Here is a 13,169-nt window from a genome sequence, read left to right on the forward strand (position 1 = left end):
CTTAGATATTGGGTTTCACTATGTAAAGTGCTTTGAGTCACTAGAGAAAAGCGCTATATAAATATAATTCACTTCACAATTCACTTTTTACCTTTTCAATTCCTTCCTATTCTTTCCTGACGATTTCAATCAATCTTTAAGTAAATGTATTTGTTTTATTGTAAAGAATAATAAATACATTTGAATTTAATTCTTAATTTTAGCTTCAGTTTTGTGAAATACTTCAAACTTATGATTAAAATTCAAAATAATTATTCTGGCAAATCTAGACAATCTTTTTAATCAAATTTAAATCTTATTTCAAAGTCTTTTGAAACTCTTTTTAATTAATCTTAATCAGGAAAAATTACTAATGCCACCCATCCATCCATATTCTACCGCTTATTCTCTTTTGGGGTCGCGGGGGGGCGCTGGCGCCTATCTCAACTACAATCGGGCGGAAGGCGGGGTACACCCTGGACAAGTCGCCAACTTATCGCAGGGCCAACACAGATAAATACATTTTAATTTAATTCTTAATTTTAGCTTCTGTTTTGTGAAATATTTCTTCAAACTTATTATGATTAAAATTCAAAATAATTATTCTGGCAAATCCAGACAATCTTTTTAATCAAATTTAAATCTTATTTCAAAGTCTTTTGAAATTCTTTTAATAATTTTGATCCGCAAAATCCAGAAGAAATAATGTTTTTGTTAGAAATATAGCTTGGTCCAATTTGTTATATATTCTAACAAAGTGCAGATTGGATTTTAACCTATTTAAAACATGTCATCAAAATTATCGAATTAATCTTAATCAGGAAAAATTACTAATGATGTTCCATAAATTATTTTTAAATTTTTTCAAAAATATTTGAATTAGCTAGTTTTTCTGTTGTTTTTTTTACGGTTGAATTTTGAATTTTAAAGAGTCAAAATTGAATATAAACTATGTTTAAAAATTACATTTTAATTTTTTTCCTGTTTTCTCCTCTTTTAAACCGTTCAATTAAGTGTTTTTTTCATCATCATCATCATGTTTTTTTATAATTTATTCATAAGGAAAAAAATGTACGACGGAATTTTAAAAAAAAAAAAAGAAAAAGAAAAAATCTCCTGATGATTGAGGGAACGCCTCATGAAACAGTTCTGTAGAGATGAAGTAGTCTTGTGATTTTTCCCACACATATATATATATATATATATATATATATATATATATATATATATTAAAGGTAAATTGAGCAAATTGGCTATTTCTGGCAATTTATTTAAGTGTGTATCAAACTGGTAGCCCGTCGCATTAATCAGTACCCAAGAAGTAGCTCTTGGTTTCAAAAAGGTTGGTGACCCCTGCTGTACACTGTTTGTTTGTGCTGAAAACATAGTTTCGTTGTACTTGTGCGATGACGATAAAAACCTACCCAGTCCTATCTTACTTTAAACCAGGACTGAATATAACATATATGGCTGATTTAACTTGACAAAATCCTGTCAGAAGTGCTCATAACGAATATTCCAGAAGCTTTTATTGTTGTTTACACTGAAATCGGCCGTTTTTGAAAGCCAACTCAGGGCACTTCCCCAGTAAGAAACCCAACCTCGGGGGTTGTTTCAGGTACTTCAACTAGGATTGGGGTCGCAACCCGCGGCTCTAGATCTTTAGCGCCACCCTAGTGGCTCTCTGGCGTTTTTTCAAAAAATGTATAAAAAATTGAAAAAATAGAGGGGAAAAAAATAAATGTTTGGTTTTAATATGGTTTCTGCAGGAGGACAAACATGACACAAACATCCCTAATTGTTATAAAGCACATTGTTTCTATTAAACATGCTTCACTGATTCGAGTATTTGGCGAGCGCCTTTTTGTCCTACTAATTTTAGCGGTCCTTGAACTCACCGTAGTTTGTTTACATGTAGAACTGTAACGACCTGGTCGCATGGCAATGCGGGTTTCGTTCTCCCAGGGATAAAGACGGGCTTCGGACACAGCGTGCCGGTAAGAAAAATGATTTATTAAGGAATAAATCAGATGTACACAAAACTAAAAGAGCTAGCATGGGAGCTAGCAAAAACAAAAAGGGCCTAGCGTGGAAGCTAGGAGGTAGCAAGCAGGAAAACAGAAGTCGTTACTTTTTGCGTGAAAACAAACTACCAAGAATAATAAATGGGTTGTACTTGTATAGCGCTTTTCTACCTTCAAGGTACTCAAAGCGCTTTGACACTACTTCCACATTTACCCATTCACACACACATTCACACACACTGATGGAGGGAGCTGACATGCAAGGCGCCAACCAGCACCCATCAGGAGCAAGGGTGAAGTGTCTTGCTCAGGACACAACGGACGTGACGAGGTTGGTACTAGGTGGGATTTGAACCAGGGACCCTCGGGTTGCGCACGGCCACTCTCCCACTGCGCCACGCCGTCATTTGTAGCTATATTGGAGCTCATTTAGTTTTGCTTAAGTCCTCAATCAATCAATGTTTATTTATATAGCCCCAAATCACAAATGTCTCAAAGGACTGCACAAATCATTACGACTACAACATCCTCGGAAGAACCCACAAAAGGGCAAGGAAAACTCACACCCAGTGGGCAGGGAGAATTCACATCCAGTGGGACGCCAGTGACAATGCTGACTATGAGAAACCTTGGAGAGGACCTCAGATGTGGGCAACCCCCCCCCTCTAGGGGACCGAAAGCAATGGATGTCGAGCGGGTCTAACATGATACTGTGAAAGTTCAATCCATAGTGGCTCCAACACAGCCGCGAGAGTTCAGTTCAAAGCGGATCCAAGACAGCAGCGAGAGTCCCGTCCACAAGAAACCATCTCAAGCGGAGGCGGATCAGCAGCGTAGAGATGTCCACAACCGATACACAGGCGAGCGGTCCATCCTGGGTCCCGACTCTGGACAGCCAGTACTTCATCCATGGTCATCGGACCGGACCCCCTCCACAAAGGAGGGGGGGACATAGGAGAAAAAGAAAAGAAGCGGCAGATCAACTGGTCTAAAAAGGAGGTCTATTCAAAGGATAGAGTATACAGATGAGTTTTAAGGTGAGACTTAAATGCTTCTACTGAGGTAGCATCTCGAACTGTTACCGGGAGGGCCTTCCAGAGTACTGGAGCCCGAACGGAAAACGCTCTTATAGCCCGCAGACTTTTTTTGGGCTCTAGGAATCACTAATAAGCCGGACTCTTTTGAACGCAGATTTCTTGCCGGGACATATGGTACAATACAATCGGCAAGATAGGCTGGAGCTAGACCGTGTAGTATTTTATACGTAAGTAGTAAAACCTTAAAGTCACATCTTAAGTGCAGAGGAAGCCAGTGCAGGTGAGCCAGTATAGGTATATATGTATGTATATATGTATATAAAGGTATATACAGTATAGGTATATATGTATGTATATATGTATATAAAGGTATATACAGTATAGGTATATATGTATGTATATATGTATACAAAGGTATATACAGTATAGGTATATATGTATGTATATATGTATATAAAGGTATATACAGTACAGGCGTAATGTGATCAAACTTTCTTGTTCTCGTCAAAAGTCTAGCAGCCGCATTTTGTACCAACTGTAATCTTTTAATGCTAGACATGGGGAGACCCGAAAATAATACGTTACAGTAATCGAGGCGAGACGTAACAAACGCATGGATAATGATCTCGGCGTCTTTAGTGGACAAAATGGAGCAAATTTTAGCGATATTACGGAGATGAAAGAAGGCCGTTTTAGTAACGCTTTTAATGTGTGACTCAAAGGAGAGAGTTGGGTCGAAGATAATACCCAGATTTTTTACCGAGTCACCTTGTTTAATTATTTGGTTGTCAAATGTTAAAGTTGTATTATTAAATAGAGGTCGGTGTCTAGCAGGACCGATAATCAGCATTTCCGTTTTTTTGGCTTTAAGTTGCAAAAAGTTAGCGGACATCAATTGTTTAATTTCATTAAGACACGCTTCCAGCTGACTACAGTTCGGCGTGTTGGTCAGCTTTAGGGGCATGTAGAGTTGGGTGTCATCAGCATAGCAATGAAAGCTAACACCGTATTTGCGTATGATGTCACCCAGCGGCAGCATGTAGATGCTGAAGAGTGCAGGGCCAAGGACCGAACCCTGGGGAACTCCACACGTTACCTTAACATAGTCCTCTTAATTCAATTTATATCTCATCACACACCATCTGTATGTAATATGGCTTTTATTTTTTCGCGGCTCGAGACAGATTTGTTTTGGTATTTTTGGTCCAATATGGCTCTTTCAACATTTTGGGTTGCCGAGCCCTGATCTGGGACCTCGAAAATTTTTCGAACGGAACGCAGCAAATGACCCACGACTATAGTTTTTAACTAGAGCGCCATCGGCTGGATGGGATTGGAACAAACACGGGGATCCTCCGAGCTTGCGCTCCAATGTCGGATTAGCTCGTTTTCCTCGCTAGGGAGGAGAGAATAATTCCGAGCGAATAACGGACGCCTTATCACCCCGAGCAGGTAGACGGGCGTCCACAAAGGGACATTCCGACGCATTCGCACACATCCACTCACGAGGCCGCCTTCATTTAGCGTGGGCATTGATGACTCGCCTGCCAAGAGGATGAAAGTAAAATAGGCGACAAGGTCCCACCGATGAGGACAATGAGGCGACTGAAGCCGCCTCTCATGCGTGGATGCGGGAAAAGACACGAGAGGCATCACCTTGAGCCTGATAAACAGGAGCCGTATTGCTGTTGAAAGTACAATGGACCTCCGCCAAGGCCAAACACCACTCATGCCTAACTTACATCTTCTGCACACTGAAGTTTGTATAATGTCTTAATCCTGATCTTCACCACATTTAAACATCACCAGGCTTGAACAATTCATTTTGTGATTTTTTTTAAACATTGAAACAGTTTAATTTCATTGAAAATTTGAAGAAAATATCACAACTCACAACATTATGTTAGATCCACTATGGCAGGGGTCACCAACGCGGTGCCCGTAAGGACCAGATGAGTCGCCCGCTGGCCTGTTCTAAAAATAGCTCAAATAGCAGCACTTACCAGTGAGCTGCCTCTATTTTTTTTAAATTGTATTTATTTACTAGCAAGCTGGTCTCGCTTTGCTCGACATTTTTATTTCTAGGAGAGACAAAACTCAAATAGAATTTGAAAATCCAAGAAAATATTTTTAAAGACTTGGTCTTCACTTGTTTAAAAAACAGCATTTATTTTTTTACTTTGCTTCTTATAACTTTCAGAAAGACAATTTTAGAGAAAAAAATACAACCTTTAAAATGATATTAGGATTTTTAAACACATATACCTTTTTACCTTTTAAATTCCTTCCTCTTCTTTCCTGACAATTTAAATCAATGTTCAAGTACATTTATTGTTTTTATTGTAAAGAATAATAAATACATTTTAATTTAATTCTTCGTTTTAGCTTCTGTTTTTTTGACGAAGAATATTTGTGAAATATTTATTCAAACTTATTATGATCAAAATTCAAAAATATTATTCTGGCAAATCTAGAAAATCTGTAGAATGAAATTTAAATCTTATTTCAAAGTCTTTTGAATTTCTCTTAAAATTTTTGTAGTGGAAAATCTAGAAGAAATAATGATTTGTAGAAATATAGCTTGGTCCAATTTCTTATATATTCTAACAAAGTGCAGATTGGATTTTAACCTATTTAAAACATGTCATCAAAATTCTAAAATTATTCTTAATCAGGAAAAATTACTAACGATGTTCCATAAATTCTTTTTTTTTAATTTTTTCAAAAAGATTCAAATTAGCTAGTTTTTCTCTTCATATTTTTAATTTTAAAGAGTCAAAATTGAAGATAGACTATTTTTCAAATATTCATTTTAATTTTTTTCGTGTTTTCTCCTCTTTTAAACCGTTCAATTAAGTGTTTTTTTCATCATTTATTCTCTACAAAAAACCTTCTGTAAAAGGAACAAAAATGTACGACAGAATGACGGACAGAAATACCCTTTTTTTAATATATAGATTTATTTATTAAAGGTAAATTGAGCAAATTGGCTATTTCTGGCAATTTATTTAAGTGCGTATCAAACTGGTAGCCCTTCGCATTAATCAGTACCCAAGAAGTAGCTCTTGGTTTCAAAAAGGTTGGAGACCCCTGCACTATGGACTGGACTCTCGCACTATTATGTTAGATCCACTATGGACTGGACTCTCGCACTATTATGTTAGATCCACTATGGACTGGACTTTCACACTATTGTGTTAGATCCACTATGGACTGGACTCTCGCACTATTATGTTAGATCCACTATGGACTGGACTCTCACACTATTATGTTAGATCCACTATGGACTGGACTCTTCCTATTATGTTAGATCCACTATGGACTGGAGTTTCACACTATTATGTTAGATCCACTATGGACTGGACTCTCACTATTATGTTAGATCCACTATGGACTGGACTCTCGCACTATTATATTGGATCCACTATGGACTGGACTCTCACACTAATATGTTAGATCCACTATGGACTGGACTCTTGCACTATTATGTTAGATCCACTATGGACTGGACTCTCACACTATTATGTTAGATCCAATCCAATCCACTTTATTTATATAGCACATTTAAACAACAATAACGTTTCCAAAGTGCTGCACAGCCATGTTAAAAACAATTGTAAAAAAAAATATATAAATAAATAAACAAAATTAAATTAAAAAAAAGTATCTAAAAGCACTAAAATGGCAGAGCTGCCAGAATCAGACATCAAAAGCAAGTCATTAAAAACCTTTAAAAGTGCAGATTCAGTACTGTGCAAAGCTTTGTATCCAGACTGAAATGGATCTAAAGTGCTATTTTCATCTAAAAAAGGCTGCAGTTGTGCCAGAACACATTTCTCCAAAATCTTTGACACAAAAGGTAATTTGGAAATGGGCCGATAATTTGACAAACTTGTCGGATCAAGACCTGTTTTTTTAATCAAAGGCTCAACAACAGCTCTTTTACAAAAGGAGGGGACACAGCCAGAAATCAAGCTGCTGTTGATGATGTTCCTAACAGACAAATCAATAGTGTCCCAGATTTCTTTAAAAAAGCGAGGGGGGACTGGGTCTGTGGGACATGACGAGGGTTTTAGCTTGCCGACTATTCCTATAAGTTCAGGCATGGACACAGGCTCAAAGTGACAGAACACAGTCGAGCACTGAGTGGCCACATTAAAACTTAATGGAAAACGAGAAAGGTTTGCCCGAATAGAAGCAACCTTATCATTAAAAAAAGGAGAGAAATTTTTCACAAGTTTCACTTGTCATCTCCAGTGAAGTGGCTGGATTCGGTTTAAGAACATTACTAATAGTATTATAAAGAACACGTGGCTTACTGATGCTATTTACTGATAGGATGCAGTGTATCTCCCATAACAATGTGACCTCGGACTACGTTAAGGTACCGTGTGGAGTTCCCCAGGGTTCGGTCCTTGGCCCTGCACTCTTCAGCATCTACATGCTGCCGCTAGGTGACATCATACGCAAATACGGTATTAGCTTTCACTGTTATGCTGATGACACCCAACTCTACATGCCCCTAAAGCTGACCAACACGCCGGATTGTAGTCAGCTGGAGGCGTGTCTTAATGAAATTAAACAATGGATGTCCGCTAACTTTTTGCAACTCAACGCCAAAAAAAACAGAAATGCTGATTATCGGTCCTGCTAGACACCGAACTTATTTAATAATACAACTCTAACATTTGACAACCAAACAATTAAACAAGGCGACACGGTAAAGAATCTGGGTATTATCTTCGACCCAACTCTCTCCTTTGAGGCACACATTAAAAGCGTTACTAAAACGGCCTTCTTTCATCTCCGTAATATCGCTAAAATTCGCTCCATTCTGTCCACTAAAGACGCTGAGATCATTATCCATGCGTTTGTTACGTCTCGCCTCGACTACTGTAACGTATTATTTTCGGGTCTCCCCATGTCTAGCATTAAAAGATTACAGTTGGTACAAAATGCGGCTGCTAGACTTTTGACAAGAACAAGAAAGTTTGATCACATTACGCCTGTACTGTATATACCTTTGTATACATATATACATACATATATACCTATACTGTATATACCTTTATATACATATATACATACATATATACCTATACTGTATATACCTTTATATACATATATACCTATACTGTATATACCTTTATATACATATATACATACATATATACCTATACTGTATATACCTTTATATACATATATACATACATATATACCTATACTGGCTCACCTGCACTGGCTTCCTGTGCACTTAAGATGTGACTTTAAGGTTTTACTACTTACGTATAAAATACTACACGGTCTAGCTCCATCCTATCTTGCCGATTGTATTGTACCATATGTCCCGGCAAGAAATCTGCGTTCAAAGGACTCCGGCTTATTAGTGATTCCCAAAGCCCAAAAAAAGTCTGCGGGCTATAGAGCGTTTTCCGTTCGGGCTCCAGTACTCTGGAATGCCCTCCCGGTAACAGTTCGAGATGCTACCTCAGTAGAAGCATTTAAGTCTCACCTTAAAACTCATTTGTATACTCTAGCTTTTAAATAGACTCCCTTTTTAGACCAGTTGATCTGCCGTTTCTTTTCTTTTTCTCCTATGTCCCACTCTCCCTTGTGGAGGGGGTCCGGTCCGATCCGGTGGCCATGTACTGCTTGCCTGTGTATCGGCTGGGGACATCACTGCGCTGCTGATCCGCCTCCGCTTGGGATGGTTTCCTGCTGGCTCCGCTGTGAACGGGACTCTCGCTGCTGTGTTGAATCCGCTTTGGACTGGACTCTTGCGACTGTGTTGGATCCATTGTGGATTGAACTTTCACAGTATCATGTTAGACCCGCTCGACATCCATTGTTTTCCTCCTCTCCAAGGTTCTCATAGTCATCATTGTCACCGATGTCCCACTGGGTGTGAGTTTTCCTTGCCCTTATGTGGGCCTACCGAGGATGTCGTGGTGGTTTGTGCAGCCCTTTGAGACACTAGTGATTTAGGGCTATATAAGTAAACACTGATTGATTGATTGATTTAAAATTAAGTCTGACAAATATTTTGTTTTCTCAGCTTTAACCACACTTTGATAATTTCGACAGTTTTCTTTTAAAATTTGATAGGAGACTTCCAAGTGATCCCCTTTCCACTGGCGCTCTGCCCTTCGCCACTCACGCCGAGCTGTGCGTGTGCTTTCATTGAGCCAAGGTTCCTGTTTTGGTTTGGGACGTATAGCTCTGAGGGGCGCTATACTATCCAGAATCTTAGAACATGTCGAAAGGAAAGAGTACATCAATTGTTCAGTGTCTGCAGGGTGTGATATACTCTGCATGGACTCAGTAAACAAAGGAGAAAAGGTGGCTGCGGTGTCAGACCTAATAACACGCGCATGACGCACGGCAAGCGGCTTTACATCAGGTTCCAAAGTTAAATTAAACATAACAGGACTGTGATCACTGAACACCGCATCACCAATAACAACATTGTCAACAATAAAACCATAAGACAGTACGAGGTCTAGTGTATGCCCGTGTTTGTGTGTAGAACCACACACAGACTGCACAAAGTTAAAAGAGTCAATGACATTCAGGAAGCTCCTGGATAATGGTTCGTCTGGGCAGCAGGTGTGAATATTAAAATCACCAACAATTAAGACACGATCATATTTGGGCAGGATTTCGGCCAGAAATTCAGAAAAGTCATTTATAAAGTCTTTGTGGTACTTGGGTGGTCGATATACGACAACATACAGTCCACTATGGACTGGACTCACACTAATATGTTAGATCCACTATGGACTGGACTCTCACACTATTATGTTAGATCCACTATGGACTGGACTCTCACATTATTATGTTAGATCCACTATGGACTGGACTCTCACACTATTATGTTAGATCCACTATGGACTGGACTCTCACACTATTATGTTAGATCCACTATGGACTGGACTCTCACTATTGTGTTAGATCCACTATGGACTGGACTCTCACACTATTATGTTAGATCCACTATGGACTGGACTCTCACACTATTATGTTAGATCCACTATGGACTGGACTCTCACATTATTATGTTAGATCCACTATGGACTGGACTCTCACACTATTATGTTAGATCCACTATGGACTAGACTCTCACACTATTATGTTAGATCCACTATGGACTGGACTCTCACACTATTATGTTAGATCCACTATGGACTGGACTCTCACACTATTATGTTAGATCCACTATGGACTGGACTCTCACATTATTATGTTAGATCCACTATGGACTGGACTCTCACACTATTATGTTAGATCAACTATGGACTGGACTCTCACACTATTATGTTAGATCCACTATGGACTGGACTCTCACACTATTATGTTAGATCCACTATGGACTGGACTCTCACACTATTATGTTAGATCCACTATGGACTAGACTCTCACACTATTATGTTAGATCCACTATGGACTGGACTCGCACACTATTATGTTAGATCCACTATGGACTGGACTCTCACACTATTATGTTAGATCCACTATGGATTGGACTCTCACATTATTATGTTAGATCCACTATGGACTGGACTCTCACATTATTATGCTAGATCCACTATGGACTGGACTCTCACACTATTATGTTAGATCCACTATGGACTGGACTCACACTATTATATTAGGTCCACTATGGACTGGAATCTCACTCTATTATGTTAGATCCACTATGGACTGGACTCTCACACTATTATGTTAGATCCACTATGGACTGGACTCTCACACTATTATGTTAGATCCACTATGGACTGGACTCTCACATTATTATGTTAGATCCACTATGGACTGGACTCTCACACTATTATGTTAGATCCACTATGGACTAGACTCTCACACTATTATGTTAGATCCACTATGGACTAGACTCTCACACTATTATGTTAGATCCACTATGGACTGGACTCTCACACTATTATGTTAGATCCACTATGGACTAGACTCTCACACTATTATGTTAGATCCACTATGGACTGGACTCTCACACTATTATGTTAGATCCACTATGGACTGGACTCTCACACTATTATGTTAGATCCACTATGGACTGGACTCTCACATTATTATGTTAGAGCCACTATGGACTGGACTCTCACACTATTATGTTAGATCCACTATGGACTAGACTCTCACACTATTATGTTAGATCCACTATGGACTGGACTCTCACACTATTATGTTAGATCCACTATGGACTGGACTCTCACACTATTATGTTAGATCCACTATGGACTGGACTCTCACATTATTATGTTAGATCCACTATGGACTGGACTCTCACACTATTATGTTAGATCCACTATGGACTGGACTCTCACACTATTATGTTAGATCTACTATGGACTGGACTCTCACACTATTATGTTAGATCCACTATGGACTAGACTCTCACACTATTATGTTAGATCCACTATGGACTGGACTCGCACACTATTATGTTAGATCCACTATGGACTGGACTCTCACACTATTATGTTAGATCCACTATGGATTGGACTCTCACATTATTATGTTAGATCCACTATGGACTGGACTCTCACATTATTATGCTAGATCCACTATGGACTGGACTCTCACACTATTATGTTAGATCCACTATGGACTGGACTCACACTATTATATTAGGTCCACTATGGACTGGAATCTCACTCTATTATGTTAGATCCACTATGGACTGGACTCCCACACTATTATGTTAGATCCACTATGGACTGGACTCTCACATTATTATGTTAGATCCACTATGGACTGGACTCTCACACTATTATGTTAGATCCACTATGGACTGGACTCTCACACTATTATGTTAGATCCACTATGGACTGGACTCTCACATTATTATGTTAGATCCACTATGGACTGGACTCTCACACTATTATGTTAGATCCACTATGGACTAGACTCTCACACTATTATGTTAGGTCCACTATGGACTGGAATGTCGCTCTATTATGTTAGATCCACTAGGGACTGGACTTTCACACTATGTGGGGCAAAAAAGTATTTAGCCAGCCACCGATTGTGCAAGTTCTCCCACTTAAAATGATAAACTCCAAACACGACGAGTTCAGTTTATACCAAAAAGTTCTATTTTGGTTTCATCTGACAACATGACATCCTCCCAATCCTCTGCTGTATCATCCATGTATCCATTTTGGTATAAACTTAACTCCTCGTGTTTGGAGGAAGAAGAATACTGAGTTGCATCCCAAGAACACCAAACCTACTGTGAAGCATGGGGGTGGAAACATCATGCTTTGGGGCTGTTTTTCTGCTAAGGGGACAGGACGATTGATCCGTGTTAAGGAAAGAATGAATGGGGCCATGTATCGTGAGATTTTCAGCCAAATCCTTCCATGAATGGTTGACCAAATACTTATTTTCCACCATAATTTACAAATAAATTCTTTAAAATTCCCACAATGTGAATTCCTGGATTTTTTTTACACATTCTGTCTCTCACAGTTGAAGTGTACCTATGATGAAAATTACAGACCTCTGTCATCTTTTTAAGTGGGAGAACTTGCACAATCGCTGGCTGACTAAATACTTTTTTGCCCCACTCTATATATATTTTTTTTTATTTTTATTCTTTATTTTTTTTTATTTTTTTTTTTCTTGGTCCATATTGTACTAGCAACTTCTTTGAAAAGTCACAAATAAATAGCATGTAAATACACCAGCAAACATTTGGCAAGCTCATGGTGGCTTAATTCTCGCTTTGAGGAATTTGTAAGCTGCACTTCCACTTGCCTTCAGACTATTATTATCATTTTCACACACACACACACACACACACACACACACACACACACACACACACACACACACACACACACACTGGGTCTTAGACATGCCGGTACATGCAAGTAACAGCCAGTCGACCCCCCCCCCCCCCCCCACTTCCCCCCCAGACAAGTGCAGACAAAAACAATCAGCTGATGTTTTCAACGTTGGCGCCCGACCAGCGACTTTGTCCCCACTACTTTCTTTCCTGGACTCCATCTTCTACCTTGATCTCACTTTCACTCGATGGAGACGGGCGCGAAGAGGAGGAAAGAAATGTCTGCAGACACAAATATGTCTCCTCAATTTAAAACATCCA

At 39.1% G+C, this 13,169-nt stretch overlaps 1 protein-coding gene across 5 annotated transcripts in view; it reads right to left on the minus strand.

Annotated features, from left to right (window-relative positions):
- The window catches only part of inpp4b (inositol polyphosphate-4-phosphatase type II B), a 469,469-nt gene that overhangs the window by 315,321 nt on the left and 140,979 nt on the right, over positions 1 to 13,169 (minus strand). The gene's annotated exons all lie outside the window — the stretch shown is intronic.

The sequence above is a fragment of the Nerophis ophidion genome, linkage group LG20 (genome assembly GCF_033978795.1).
Source record: "Nerophis ophidion isolate RoL-2023_Sa linkage group LG20, RoL_Noph_v1.0, whole genome shotgun sequence".
NCBI classification, from domain to species: Eukaryota; Metazoa; Chordata; class Actinopteri; order Syngnathiformes; family Syngnathidae; genus Nerophis; species Nerophis ophidion.